We start from the raw sequence: 14,899 nt of genomic DNA, 5'->3' as shown, positions 1-14,899 counted from the left end.
GGCAGTCAATGTTCTTTCAGTCAGTCTGTCTAGCTAAGCCAGCTAAACCAGAGATAAACAAAAGATTGGGAAGATCTCTCATTTTCACATGACACATTGAGACTGGGCATACACATCATTCCATTTATGTAAATGAGCCTGCATTAGATGAATCTGGATAAATTAGCTTCTCAGCAGGGCCCATTTTCACCATTTCAAATGACTTCAACAGTAAACACATTTGTTTTTGTCCTTCAAACTGGCCTGCAACTTTGCCATGTATACTTATACTATGGATGATCTTCCCAGTCCTTTTCCCCCTTTAGCTCCTCTAACTCCTAAAATTGAGGTGTCTTCCTTCTCTACTCACATTCATTCCCTTCCCCCACACCCAATCTTTTTGTCAAGTCCTGCCCATTTTGTCTTCATAATGTTGTAAATGTCCCCTTCTCTCCTCTGACACTGCTACCACCCTGAAGCTAGCCGGGTGAAGCAAGGTTTGCCTCCCTTAAGTCTTTTTCCATTCCAGTCCATCTTCCACTCAGCTGTCAACCCGATCTTCCCAAAGCACAAGTCTGACTCCTTATTACTTCCAGAATCACATATAAAATCCTTTGTTACGTAGTGTGTTCCTACCTTTTAGTCTTATATTTTACTCCCTTCTATACACTGTGATCAATGGCCACTGGCCACCTGGCTGTTTCCTTGTAAAAGACCCTCCATCTCCTGATGAAGTGCATTTTCACTGCCTTGTCTCTCTTTCTCATCTCCATGTCCTGGCTTCTCTGGTTTCAAAACCCAGCTAAAATCTCACCTTCTACATGAAGCCTTCTTAGTGGTAATACCTTCCTTCTGTTGATTATTTCCAATTTATCTTTAATATTTTGTATGTATATGGTTGTTTAAATATTGTCTTCCTCATTAGACTTTGAGCTCCTTAAGAGCAAGGGACCATTTTGGCTTTTCTTTGAATTTCTAAGAATTTAACTACTGACTTTGATTTGATCACAACTGGGACATCCTCCTCAGATAGTAGAGCTCCCCCCTTCCAAATCACAAATTTGGTCCTTCCTTTCTTGGATAAGACCATTCCAATCTGTCTAAACTTTCCCCTACCAACTGAAACATTTTCCCCTGACCTCCCTCAAAATCTAATTGGAATTAACATGTCTACTATCTTTTTTTTTGCTACAGTTTACAAAACATTACTAAAGAAAGGCATAGAGCCTTGGAGATCTGGCCCTCTATGAGTTTCTGCTATGCTAAAGCAATTAGGTCTATTACTGTATGGCAATTTTTCATTCATCTCCATGATTCCCAGCACAATCTAGAAGTGTTCCAAACCTACCTTGGAACTTTTCCCTAGCTCCCAAATGTTAACCTCTCTGTCTCTACTCCCATTCTCATGAAATGACCCCTCTATTCTTGTGAGATTTCTCATCTATCCACCTCTGTTCCCAACAAACCTATCTTTCCCTTCAACTCATATCACTCTTCAGAATATACCTTAAATGTCAAACTCTGGAATAGCTACATAAAACTAGGTGATACTTAAAGCTACCTGTATTATTCTTTGAGGGGAAATTTGAGGGAAAGAATTGAAAAGAAAACCAATCACTAAACCGGGAAAATGTCCACAGAAAGAGGAAGAAGCAGGAAAGGGAAGGATAGTGAAGCATCATAGAATACACAACAGGAGAGTATTGTAAGAATTGTAAGTATTTTTAAATAAGGATTAGGTGAGGTCCCTGATAAGCTTTGCAAAGTTTGAAGTGTATTTTTTTTAAATAAAGGAAGAAAAACATCACTTTCCAAGTCTAACAGTGACCTCTTCTCACTGACCCCTACTTCCTGACTTCCTTATTTCTACCTGTACTACTCAATATCCTCATAGATGCCAGGGCAGGCTAGAAAAACCTTGGTGTTAATTTTATTCCAATCTTCTCTACTTCCTTCGGTTCCATCTTGTGTCAATTCCAAATCCATTTGTCTTTTTTTTTTTAAAGGTCTTATATCAGTCCCTCATTTCAAGAGCTACAACCCCAAGGAACTGACATTTAGAGGGCACTTGCAATCCTTTCAGTAGTGTGGAAACAACTTAGTACATAGTTAACAACAATAATTTGTAAAACAGTTCCAGGAGTGTCTTTCCCATTGGTGGTTAATTCCCTGGGTGTACTTTTTCCTAGTCCTGCCTAATTGTAAAAGCCTCACTTAGGATCTCTCACTCTTTTGCCTGTTGTTGTTGTTTTTTAAATATTTGTACCCAGGATGGTACAAAAATTGCTAGTTATAGTTCTGCTCTCTTTCTATTCCCATTGCTGCTGCCATTCTCCTCCACAATCCAATGCCTAAATTACAGATACAGCAATCTCCAAATTGATCTCTTCTAATCTGGGCCTCCTTTCTCTACAATTCATCCCCGTTAAAGAGTAATTATCCTAAAAATCTTTTACTCTCTCCTTAGGACAAAGACTAAATTTCTTTAGCATTCAAGGCCTTCTATAATTTGATTTACATTTAACTGCTGAATCTAATCTCCCATTCCCCAAAACACATCCTCCACTGTAGCCAGTCTCCTTACTATTCTGAGACTGTCATAGTCATTTCCTATTGGTGAGTACTTATTCTTATAAATGCCCTCCATCTTCCATTCCATATATTTAAACCTTATTCATTCTTCAGCTCAGTTATCCCTTCCCCTAAGCCATCCATCCCCACAACAGAATCCAACAATGACCTTTTCCTTTTCTGTCCCCAGGCAGTTGTTTAGATTACTTTGCCCAATGTCCTTTTATTAAGGGTAAACATGCTATCCGCATTTTTATATAGTTGAAATTACAAAAAAATGGACATCAAGGATTGCCCTGAAAGCACAACTTGGTCCTGCCTTCCCGATTATCTGTATATAAGCTTCTACCAAGTAGCTCTAAGGCTCTCCAACTTAAAACTTCCACCCTGTGCCAGGAATAAAGTGAAAAAGCTAAAAATTCTTCATGCCCCTGGTAACGATCTGGTTCCAAGCATCACTCATTCATTCAAGAAATAGTATGAGCCTTAAAGTTAAAAGGCACATAAAGATGTATTATTAAACCTAGCTGATTTCAAACATAAAATACATTTTAGTTTTATACTTACAGTCTTATTTATTTGCAATCTTACCTAAATGTTTTCTAACCTTTAAAGGAATTATTTAAAAACCCTTACCTTCTGTCTTAAAATCAATATTAAGTATAAGTTGTAAGGTTAGAAAGGTGGTAAGAGCTAGGCAATTTTCGTTGTGACTTGCCCCAAGTCACACTGCTTTGAGTTTGAGTCCACATTTGAACCCAGGTTCACCCTACTCCCCATCCACTGAGCCACTTGTTTTTATGTTCTTTAAATAAGGTGGGACTGCATTATACATCAGAATCTCAGTATAACTGCAAAAACGGATGGGGTGGAAAGCTAATGTTAAAATCAGGTTTAATAGCCCCAACAAGACTGTAAGTAAACTCTTTGAGACTGACTGGGATTAAAAAACCAGAGCTGAGGATGGGCAGGAGACAGATATACAAATTTAAACTGCAGATTTTATTTCTCAAATGCTAGGATCCCAGAAATGTTTCTGAACATTGCTGAAATTCTTCTAATCTCTCTTCCATTTAAATAAAAATTGGAATCTTTAGTATTAGATTTTATTTCAATGGCACCTTTCTTCTAAAGAGAAAAAGGTGAAAATCACTTTTAAAAGTTACCACAAAATGTTGGCTTTCAAATTTAATGTTCAAATCACTAAATCATGTCTATTTTTCTGATATAGGAGCTTTTCATTTGATAAGCATTTTTCTTTATTTTGTTTTTCATTTATTAAGCATTTTAAAGGGTCTGCAAGGTTGATACCTACATAAATTAAAAGTCCACCTTGAATCCTGGAAGCCCTGGGTTCAAATGTGGCCTCTGACATACAGGCTAGGTGACCCTGGGTCACTTCACCTTTCTGTGCTCTACACTCAAAGTTCTCAAACTTTTGGCAGAGATACTGGAGTGGTTTGCCATTTCCTTCTCCAGTTTATTTTAAAGAAGAGGAAACTGAGGCAAACAAGGTTTAGTGACTTCTGCTGGTAAGTGTCTGAGGCTGAATTTGAACGCAGATAAGACTTCTGACTCTAGCCCCAGCATTCTTTCCATTTTGCAACCTAGCTGCTCCTATACACTCTTAGTAGGATTCCCCCCAGGAAACTTGTGTTTATATTTACCCATATTTACCATATTTGAAAATTAAATGTATTAGTATTATGATGAAAATATTTATGACCTCATGGTCCCCTTGAAAAGATCTCCCTTTGAGAACTGCTCTAAGAAACTCTCATGAGTTGCAGAGAAGGGGCTGACTTTCCTAGAATATGAAATCACAGTTCCATGGCTATCAGGTCAAGCATATATCTGTGTTGGGCACAGGGGAACACAAAGACCAAAGAGGATAAAAAAAAAGGTGTGTGTGTGTGTGAAATCCTTGTTCTCAATGTAAATAACATGTATACAGATTGGATACAAAATTATACAGAATAAATACAAAGTAATTTGGTAGGAGAACATCAACAATGGTGGGGACTCTGGAAAGGCCTCCTTAGCACTTACCTCCTTGTTCTGAACAACAATAATAATATTGATAAGGGTAATAATAATAGCTTTTAAGATTTATTTGCAAAGTGCTTTACAAATATCACATTTTATCATAACTCTGGAGGCAGGTGCTATTATCCCCATTTTACAGATGTGATAACTCAAGCAGACAGAAGTTAAATGTCTTGCCCAGGGTAACATAGCCAGAAGCAACAAGGTAGCTTGAAGGAAACAAAAGGTAAAGTGAACCAGCCAAGTTAAAACACCACCTTTACCACCATTTCCCCTCAAGACACTGAGCAACCTAGGGCCCAAGAGCCTTAGAAAAAATGTTTCCAGTCCAATGGAGATGCAGTAACCCCAGTGCTTAACACATAGTACTTCGATTTTTTTTTTCCATTCATATACAGCTATGAAGTGAAGTAGAATTGGAATTCAGGTTTTCCTGACTCTAGGTCATTTTTCTCCTATACTTATATGCCCATTTATTTCCCTTAAAAAAAAAAAACTACATAAAAGCTACGATTTGCAAACATTTTCTTGGCCTTAGTCTGTTGTGTTGACTTGATACCTATTCATGAACTGTATTGACAAGGAATTTGGAATGAAGATTTGATATCTTGAGCAATACCCTCTGAGAGCAGATAAATCCAAGATTTTTATATGTAGGTGTAAGATAACAAAAGATAGGCAAGGGTAATAGCACTGTTGGGATGCCCAATTCAAAAAAGAGGCAGAACTCTACTCTAAATTCTCATTAAAAGTATCAGTGATTTATAACAGTATACAAAATCAGGACAATGCTTAGTCCCATAATGTAATGCCAAGTAACTTTTATGTGCATTACATTAGGTAGGTTACTATTTCTAAAGTGCTGAACACAAAACTGCCCAAATGGAAGATAAACTAGTTTTATGGATTTACCTATATTTTTAGGTAAATAAAAGAACTGGAGAAAGTAAAAATACATGATTATATATTTTCAAGTTTTAAAATTCACTTAATATTAAGCACAATTCCAAGGTAATCTATTTATGCAACTCACTACCTTGGCCAATGTTTTCCACATACCAGGCACAAGCTATGTTCACCTTTCTAACACTAGGAAAAGTGAGTAGACATTTAAATAAAGAGAAATATATTTTTTTATTGCAATCAAATTTACAGCAAACCAAGACATTATTTAAAAACAATCTGATGCCAAACCCCAGATTGGGGGGGGGGGGAGGGAGAAGGTGTGGCCCAAAAGGCCTGTAAAGGCCCTTTGTTTGAATACAAAATCAGTTATTCAGAAAACCTAGGGACACATTTAAACCCAACAACCCTAGGAAACTGCTTAGAATTTACTATCCAGGTGATAAAGCCAACAAGGAAAAATATTCAAAATACTTAAATTCATCTATTTGGAAATCTATTAAGAATCAAAGTAATACAATTTAGAACCCATCCCTGCCCCCAACAGAATTTGACTTAGAAGATGGACAAATGAAGTCTGTTTATTCCTCCAGAAGCATTCTGCTATAAATCCTTAAGTTTATGGGTCTTGACAAGGTGCCAATTAATGAATTTACAAGTAGGCAGACCAGTACTGTCAACAATCCATTTATTTTAATGAGTCTGGGGATCAGATCTAGTCCTATTCCAGAGTCTTTGGAGAGAATGAAGGAAGAAATCCCAAAGGTCAGATACTTTGGGGTGGGTGGTGGGTGGGAGAGGAGGAACATGCCAAGTTTCAAGGTTGAGGAATCCTGTCTCCTATAGTTTTAGGAGGGGGTGGGGGGAAGGAGAAGCTGGTGAAGAATCCCCTCGTCTTCAGGAAGAGACCCCCAATATTTCTCACTGGGGAGTGGGGTGAGGGTAGTCCTTCAGAAAGCTTCAGCGCCTCCTCCCTCCCAACCAAATTGGTTCCACCAGCCCGAGGGTGAGTCACATGCCCTCTACCCCAAACTTCCCAGCCTCGAGCTGGGGGGGGGGGGGGAAACCCTGCCGTGAGGGCCCCGCCCCAGCAAAGGAGAGAAAATGGCGCCCTTGGGCGCGCAGCATTCACGGAGAAACTGCGCAACAAACCCTGGCGGCGAGCCAGGCAGACGCCATCTTAATAGGAACCCCAAACCGCCTTTCTCTTCACTCCCCCCAACCCCCCCCACTCCACATCCGTACGGCGCGAGCACCTGGCCCTCCTGCTTTTTAAAAAAGACACAAATATTCAAAATAAAAAGTTGGGTCCCGAGTAGCTGCCGATGCCGTGCCGAATGTCGATATTGGGCCGCCTCTCGGGTCCCCAACCGCGTCGACTCTGGGGCCTAGCCAAGGAAGGCGAGCCCCAGAGCGCAAGACGCAGCCGGGCCGGGGAAAGGTAGAGGCGGCTCGGACGCCCCCAGCCCCAAGTATCCGACCTGCTCCCCCGAAAGACGGGCACCCAGCCGAGGAAAAGTCGGGCGGGCGGGCACGGGGGGGACCGGGACTCTGGGGAAGGACTGGCGGTCCCAGGCAGGAGCTGCCGGGAGGCACCGAACTCAGTTTCCCACTCCTCGGATCCGCCTCCCACCCTTCCTCCCTGGACGCGGGGACCATTATACTAAAAAAGAAAATGCGATTCACGCGCAAGAGCTTCTGAGGGATAAAGAGATGAGGGGGAAGGAACAAAAAAAAAAAAGAGGGAGGAGATTGGGAAAGATTATTTTTCTTTCTCCGCCGCCCTCCCCCTCTCCTGTGCCCCCGCCTCTGCCCCTTCTCCTCCCTCCAGCCTCGCAGCTCCTTCCCCGCTGGAGCAGCCTCGCGCCCTGCCCTCCCCTCCCCTCATCGGCGCGGCGCGGCTCGGCTGACTGGGGAGGGGGGGGCGGAAAAAACCACCACAGTCGCCCCCCCAACACACGCGCGCACACTCACACACACCACTAATTTTAAACCAGCTCAATCAATGAGTCATTAAAGACTCCCCCTCTCCCGACCCCCTCCCCCAGCTCTCCCTCGCCCAGCTCCTGAAATTTGCATCAGCGGAAAAAGAAAGAAATCACCCCCACCCCACCCCCCGCCGGGCTTGCCCCCCCCCCGCCCGCCCCCAGCCCGTGCCCGCCGTGCCCGCCGCCCAGGCTGTCTGCCCGCACCCCTCGGAAGACACTGTGAACTTTGTCTTCGCGGGGCCCAGAGCAGGGACCGCGAGGAAGGAATAAACTGTTTATTCCCCCCTTTCCCGAGTCCATTAAACATCCACCCACCCCCACCCCCCAAAAAAACACAGCCTGAGCCAATAGCTCTCCGGGCTGAAACCTAATAGCCTGGTTTGGGCAACTCGGTGTTTAATTTGCTCCTCTTTCTCTTCTGTCTGTCTGGAGAGGGAGCCCCCCCTCCTCGGTCCCCCCTCCCCCAGACCCCCCCTCCCTCGCTTTCCCCTCCCCGAAGGAAAGAGGCTGAGGAAGGAGGTTGTGTGTTTTTTTTTCCTTGAAATTTTTATCACAAAATTATAATACACTCAAAGGGAAACTCACCGTCATGAAAAAGCAGTGCCTTGTCAACGGGGTTTCTGCGCCATCACATCAGGGGCTGGCAGGCGGCGGCGGCGGCGGCGGCAGGGGGAGCGGGGGAGCGACGGGAGCAGGAGTTCCCAGCCAGAGGAGCGAGCGAGGAGCTAGCGAGGAGCGAGCCTACCCCCAGCAGCACACACTGCCTGCGCTCACACGCACCAGCCCCAGCCCCGCAGCAGCCCCTGCTCCGCACCAGCCCCAGCCCCGCAGCAGCCCCTGCTCCGCACCAGCCCCAGCCCCAGCCCCAGCCTTAACTCCAGCCCCAGCCCCGCACCAGCCCTGCTCTGCTCGCCCTCTCCCTCTGGCCTTCATGTTAGGTTCTTCTCCCGGGGAAATCGTGGGGCTTCCCCCCCCCCCAAAAAAAAACTTCGGGTCTCACCTAGAAAACATGTTCACCTGAGAATTTTTTTAATTAAAAAAAAAAAGGCTGCTCTACTGCTGTTGCATTGTCACACTTGCCCTGGATTTTCCTTTTTTTTTTAAACTTCAAAAGTTCATTGCTTTACTCGAGAAACGTTTGTCTCCTGAAAAATAAAAATGTACCTGACTCCTGCTACTTCCCATTCCACCCTAACTTGAAGGTGGAAGGAGTTAGGGGTTTATTTGGATGAGCAGCCTCAAGGCCACCTCTCTACCTTAATATTTTCCCTTTAGAAAACAATTTTCCTTAACTTAGTTGCACAGGAAATTACCGTTTTGTTATAACTTTTTAAGTTGTAAAAGAGCTCCAGGGTTTTGAACTTGACTTTCAAAATCTCATTTGAAAACCAAGAAAGCTTACTTGTGAAACCTTATTTTATGTCAACATTAAAAAAAAATCTGTGAAGACCAAGATGTGGGTTTAAGACTTAGCCAAGAGGAAGTCACATACAGCTCAAGCCTCTCTACTTTCTAAGTCTTTTACTCCCGAATGACTAGAACTTCAATACAAAACCAATTCTGTCATGGGAAAAAATGGATTATAATACCTTACAGTGGTATAGGTATAGTTGGCCACTGCCACAGATTACCTTTTTTTACCTTAAAGTCAAATGTTTACTTTTCTGCCCAAATGATTGCTCATATTCCCTTGCACATCTAAAATGTCTTTTCGGGGGAGTGAATTTTTAAAGCACAAAAGTTATTTTTTCTATGCATCTAATATCTCATGAGAATTTAAATAAACATTCTCCAGCTACTTTTCTTTGTAATCTGATTTTTAACTAGGTCCCTCGTCAGTAAATCTTGAATGTCCAGGAAAAGAAATGTTTTCAGAATTATAGATCTGCAGGAAAGAAAGTCGCTTAGTCTCTTCTCTTTGAATCACAATTACAGTTGGAACTACCCAAAGATGAATTTAACAATGTTCGACATTTAAGTATGTTATAGGAAGTGAAAAGACTTGTCCTTTTTGTTGCTCCAAACCTTTTGTGAATTTTAGAAAGTGTGACTTAGGTTTCAGTTATTTTAATGAAAATACTAATGAAAACACTTTAGTTTTTAAACTATCTTATTTGAAGAAAACAAAAAAAATTTAAAGGGCAAGTCTACATAGGCTCCTTAAAGAAAATGTCCTTATGATACATCTATCTATATGAATAGATCTGGGAGGGAGAGGGATGTCAAGAATTTTGACATAAATAATTTTCCAAAATAAATCCTTTTTCAGTAATCACAAAATTGACACTCATAATTATGATTTAAATGTTCATTAAATATACTTGCCATCATTAGATACATAAATATTTGAGATATTTCTTTAGAATCTGTTCTTCCCTCAAGCACTGCCTTTCTCAGAACACTAATCTGTCTATAACATATTTCTCTATTCATGTCACTTGGTGGTCCCACCAAGTTTGGGAAAAAATTTTAAATTTTTTCTAAGTATTCCTTTTTTGGTTGGACTCTAATGTACTAAATAGTCTAAATAATTACATTAGAGAAGAGATTGTGTATTATTTGCTGAAATCAGAATATACCAAACAAACTTTATAGCTGTTACTCTAGAATTCATTTTAAATATTGATATCTCAGAGATACATCCTCCTATGCATAATAGCTACCTCACCCCCACAAAAAAAGCCCAATCCTAAAATAAAACTCAAAGAGGTGACATAAGGAATCTAAAGTTAAGGTAATTTATGACCACTATCCTTTTAATAAAATAGCAAGTAAGGGTAGCATAGTGAAAAGAGAAATGGAGTAAATTAGAATCAGAGAACTGAGAGATGGAATCTTTAAAATAAATTATAAGGATTATAGAATCCTGAGAAATCAGGAAGGGACCTCAACAGCCATCTAATCTGACTCATATCCAAAAGGAATAACCAATATAATCTATCTGTCAAAGTGGTCAACCAGCTCTGCTTAAAGCCCTTAAGATGGGTCTATCACTAGCCACAGGAGTCCATTCTGCTAACCCCCTCAAGGATGAAACAACTGAAGTCCAGAGAAAAATTAGGTACCTAGCCCAACGATCACACAGCAATTAAGAAAGAGCTGCCATGAATTCCAGTCCTCTGATTCCAAATCTAATGCCTTTTTCCACTGGAGGACTCTATCACTAATTAGATTCTATTATTTGGGATAGATTATCTGACCACTCAATTTTTTTCATCTGCTTTTATAATTCACCTCTTCACAAGGCTATTGTGAGGGGAAATCAACTCAAAAACTGAAAACTAATAATAGTTAATAGATGTTAAGAGTAGAGTAGTCAAATCACCCTATCCCCCTGTGAAATGCTGATAAAATATCTAATCAATTAATTTCAATCCTAGGCCATAGGTAGACCAAGTGTGAAAAACCATTTGATGAAGTTAAATGATGCCAGATAGTCTATTCCAATTGGCTGGGGTATTTCACCTCTCCCTCTGAGTTATCTATAATCAAAAGAATCCAGAAATTTGAACAAATTTGATTTCCAGCATGCCCCAAAGGAAGAACTACCTGGAGCATGGGGGAAAAAGAAAGGAGAGGATTTGCTCTGGTCTTCTTTTTCTTTTGCCTTATAGCTGAAGGTTTTTAGATTCCTCCATCTTCCCATTAAGCGTCCAAGAAGTACAGATCAATTAATGATAATGTCTGCATTGAGAGTCAGGGACAGAATGGCCATAGATATATTCATGGCTCCACAAAGGAACCCTGCAAAGAAACTACTATGCCTAACATGAACTTCATCCAGCAAACCTGGGTTACATTAACCCTATCGTTCCCTGCACATGCTAGCTAAACTTGAGTCTACTTACTTTCCCCTGGATTCTGTATGTAATTGAGAGAAAGTGTCACCGATTTTTAGGGGGATGTTTTGTACCAACTATCACATGAAAAAATACTCCTTTCTAAAAGGGTCAAGGCTGGCCGATCAAACTAATTCTCAATTGATAATGGGGGAAGAGAGGAGAAAACATATCCAGGAGTATTCCTAAAATCCTGAGGGGGGGATGTAGGCAAACTCTAGGAATCATATTCCTCAGTGCAATGAAGGTTACAACAAGGACCCTCAGAGCTTATATGGTTAATGAGAGAGAAAGGGAGGGCACTGTAAAGGTATTTTGATTGCTTTATATTAGATTAGCTCTTTGGATCAAAATGTGCCATATGAATTTAAATGACTATTATTATATACTAGTGCAATACCTAGCACATAGTAGGTACTTAATGTTAGTGATTACTGCTACTAAGAATGATAATAAAGATAATTTTTGATAAGGAATCTATATCTCATTTTTCCTTCAGAAAAACTAGTAGGCAAAAGTAGGTTCCTTCTTATCTAATTTAAGAAGACCTATAAATTTTTCACATTCAATTAGGCAAATCTAGCTTTAGGGTGACTTTTAATGCCTTAAGACATTCCAAATGGAAGAGAGTAGATAAATTGTTACAGGAGGTCCAACAGCCCCAAATTGAAAACACTTTACCTACTCTGTTAGCCACACAGTTACTAAAGACATAACAAGGACTCGTCTTCCAGAGAACTTTTTAGAAAGGAACTTTTTAGGAGAGCTTTTACTGTATAGAATACTTTTAATCACATAGGCCAGTTCCCCAGAAAAAGTCATGTACATTCACACCAGTATTTAAGATAAGGGTCTTTGGCTCCATCTAATTGGGTTGGATTAGGAAAATAAGCTGGAATTCTAAATACTCTATTTCAGTATCTTATTTTGTTGATATGTCTACAAGCAAATGCAGATCCAAAGTTCACATCACAATTAAAAGTGAAATTTACTTTCTTCACATTTTTCACTTGAATGATTGATTGGCCAGAAGGGGAAATAAAGAGATAAAATAAAATGAATGAAGCAATGAATGTCTGTAATGCCAGGAATTTCAAGACCAGCAAATCCAGATAGTGTCTGAAGTAAAGCACACATGAAAGTTGACGAACTCAAAGAGAATCTGGGAATAAAGTAAATGTATCTTAATCTGGGCATCCAATTTATTAAGGTAGAGAGAGACCTTTCCTCTGTGGTATCATAAAAGGAAGAGTGAGTTAATATGCTACAATGAACTCAGAAATACTTTGTTAGCTGTAAAAAGCTATCTTTGGGGGTAATTACAAATGCCATTGCTAACTTGCCCACTTTGTCATGATAAACATTTTCATAAATATGAACATGAACACGATAAACAGGAACATAAACATTTTCAATTATCACTGAGTAGCTATGACCATTCTAAAGGGAAATTAGGCCTTCTTTCAGGCTGATGAATCTACATGAGGGACATTAAAAGCAACATCAGCAAAACATTAAAAACAAATATCAGCCATCCTAAATGCTAAGTAATTAGCAGTTCTTGATAAATACTAGAGCTATTAAGAAATTATTCAGTCCTAGGGCAAGCAACACTCCCAAGAGCTAACCCCCTACTCCTCTGGTCTGACACACCTATCCTGTTTTTCTACTTAGTGTATAAAAAGGGAGGACAGCAATTACTTGGGAGGATACCACACCATGTTGGAAGGGCATCTCCCATGGTTGTCTGCCTCACTGATGTCTGGCTCAGTTCCCTGCCTCTGTGACAATTTCAAACCCTGAATGACTTCTTGCCTCATTTATACAGAGCATAGTCCACTTTATGTATGTCTAAGGAGATGAAAGGATACATATCAAGGAAACAGGCTATACATAGGTTACATCTAATTGATTGAAATAATCAGACTTTAGAATGAACACTTCAGCTGTCCTGATGACCTAACTGGACTGGCCCATAGTCAATATGATTGACTAGTTATACAATCAATTATTAAGATGACTCCAAATACCTAATTAAGCTCTCCAAGAAAGACCTGTCTAATTTATAAAAGATAGACTTTGAGAGGGAATGATAAGATATATTCCTGCCAATTATTTCTTCTGTATTCCCAAAGTGACTTGGGCAGGACTATAGACTTCAGCCACTCTCTCACATCTCACTCTCTTTCACTCCTAGCCTTCCAAAGGAATTAGATTGCCCTAAATATGACACTTTGTTTACTGGGTAAAACCCCTCTGCCAGCTTCTTAAAGCCCTTCATGATTTGGCTCTGTTCTACCCTCTACAAATAGGATACAAATCCTACCACCATTCTCACTCTTCCCCAATATGCCCCTTCTGCTGTTTGGCTGGTTTCTTCACTGTCTCAGAAGCATACCCTGTTTCTCATTTTTTGTGCCAGTCTCTGTACTTTCACTTATGCTGTTTCCCCTCGTGGAATTCCCTTCTGTCTCTACTCCTCTTTTTCAAGTTTGTCCAAATGTCCACATGGCAGTCTCATTTTCAAGAAACCTCTAACTATAACAACCCTTAATTGAGCTCTCCCTCTTCTCTGAATTCTGACCTATCCCACATAATATACGAGATTTTGTATTCTCTGCAGCTATTTCAGAGGTGGTAGGCACTCTATTGTTTGCTGGATCCACAAGTATTTATTAAGTACCCAACTCCTGGAAGGTTGAGGTATGTACTTTCTGTGCCAGGCCCAAAGAAGCTACTGAACATATAAATAAGATAACTAGGTGGTATAGTGGATAGAGTGTCGGATTTAGAGTCAGAAAAACCTGAATTCAAATTCCATATCAGATAAAAATGAGTACTATAAAACTCTGGAGAAGCTGACTCTCTTCCCCCAAGAGAAATTAAGGAAGAACTTGACTAATTTCTTCAAATATTTACTCTATTTGACTCTAGAAGGCAGAGCTCTCAAAGGGTGGAAGTTAGAAGGAAAAGATTTCTACTGTTAAGAAAGAACTTCTCAACAATGAAAGCTATCCCCAAAATGGAATGAATTCGCTATCACTATAGGCAGTGAGTACCTTGTAACTAGAGGTCTTAACTTAGAAAAAGAATATAATTGAAAGAACAGTGACTCTGCAGTCACAGGATTTGGGTTCAAATCCAACCTCTAAATTTACTACTTATATGGCTTTGGCCAAATCACAAGTCAACCTTTAAAAAAAGATACATATAACCTCTTTAGGCCTCGGTTTCCTCATCTGTAAAACAAGAAGGTTGGACTAGAAAGCTTCTGAGGTTCCTTCTAGCTCAAGATCTATTAAAGCTTTAAAACTATGAAACTATGAACACTTGCCAGCCATATCAGAAGGAATGGAAGTTGGATGAGAAGACCTCTAAGGTCCCTATACATTCTGTGATGTTATGATTCAAAGAATGGAAAATACTGCCTACTTACTAATTATTCTGTGGCCATACCTAAACACGAACTAGATAATTTTATCAGAGAATGGTTTTTTTTTTCAGCCTTTCCCCTCAAGCTGTGGGCACATGTAGTTACCAAAAGAAACCAAATCAACTTTTTTTTTCTCATTT

The 14,899-nt window shown here is 40.3% G+C and overlaps 1 protein-coding gene across 2 annotated transcripts in view; it reads right to left on the bottom strand.

Moving 5' to 3' along the window:
- The window catches only part of BICRAL (BICRA like chromatin remodeling complex associated protein), a 98,142-nt gene that overhangs the window by 62,060 nt on the left and 21,183 nt on the right, over positions 1–14,899 (bottom strand). Inside the window, exon 1 of one of the 2 annotated variants that reach the window (XM_056818252.1) lies at positions 8,073–8,406. The exons of the other annotated variant lie outside the window; for it this stretch is intronic. The gene's annotated coding sequence lies outside the window, so the exon portion shown is untranslated. Of the gene's footprint in view, positions 1–8,072; positions 8,407–14,899 lie in introns of those variants that run through there. 2 annotated transcript variants of the gene reach the window in all.

This window comes from Monodelphis domestica, chromosome 2 (genome assembly GCF_027887165.1).
Source record: "Monodelphis domestica isolate mMonDom1 chromosome 2, mMonDom1.pri, whole genome shotgun sequence".
Taxonomy (NCBI): Eukaryota; Metazoa; Chordata; class Mammalia; order Didelphimorphia; family Didelphidae; genus Monodelphis; species Monodelphis domestica.
The sequence above is the reverse complement of the archived record's forward strand: the minus strand, read 5'-3'. Positions and strand labels throughout refer to the sequence as shown.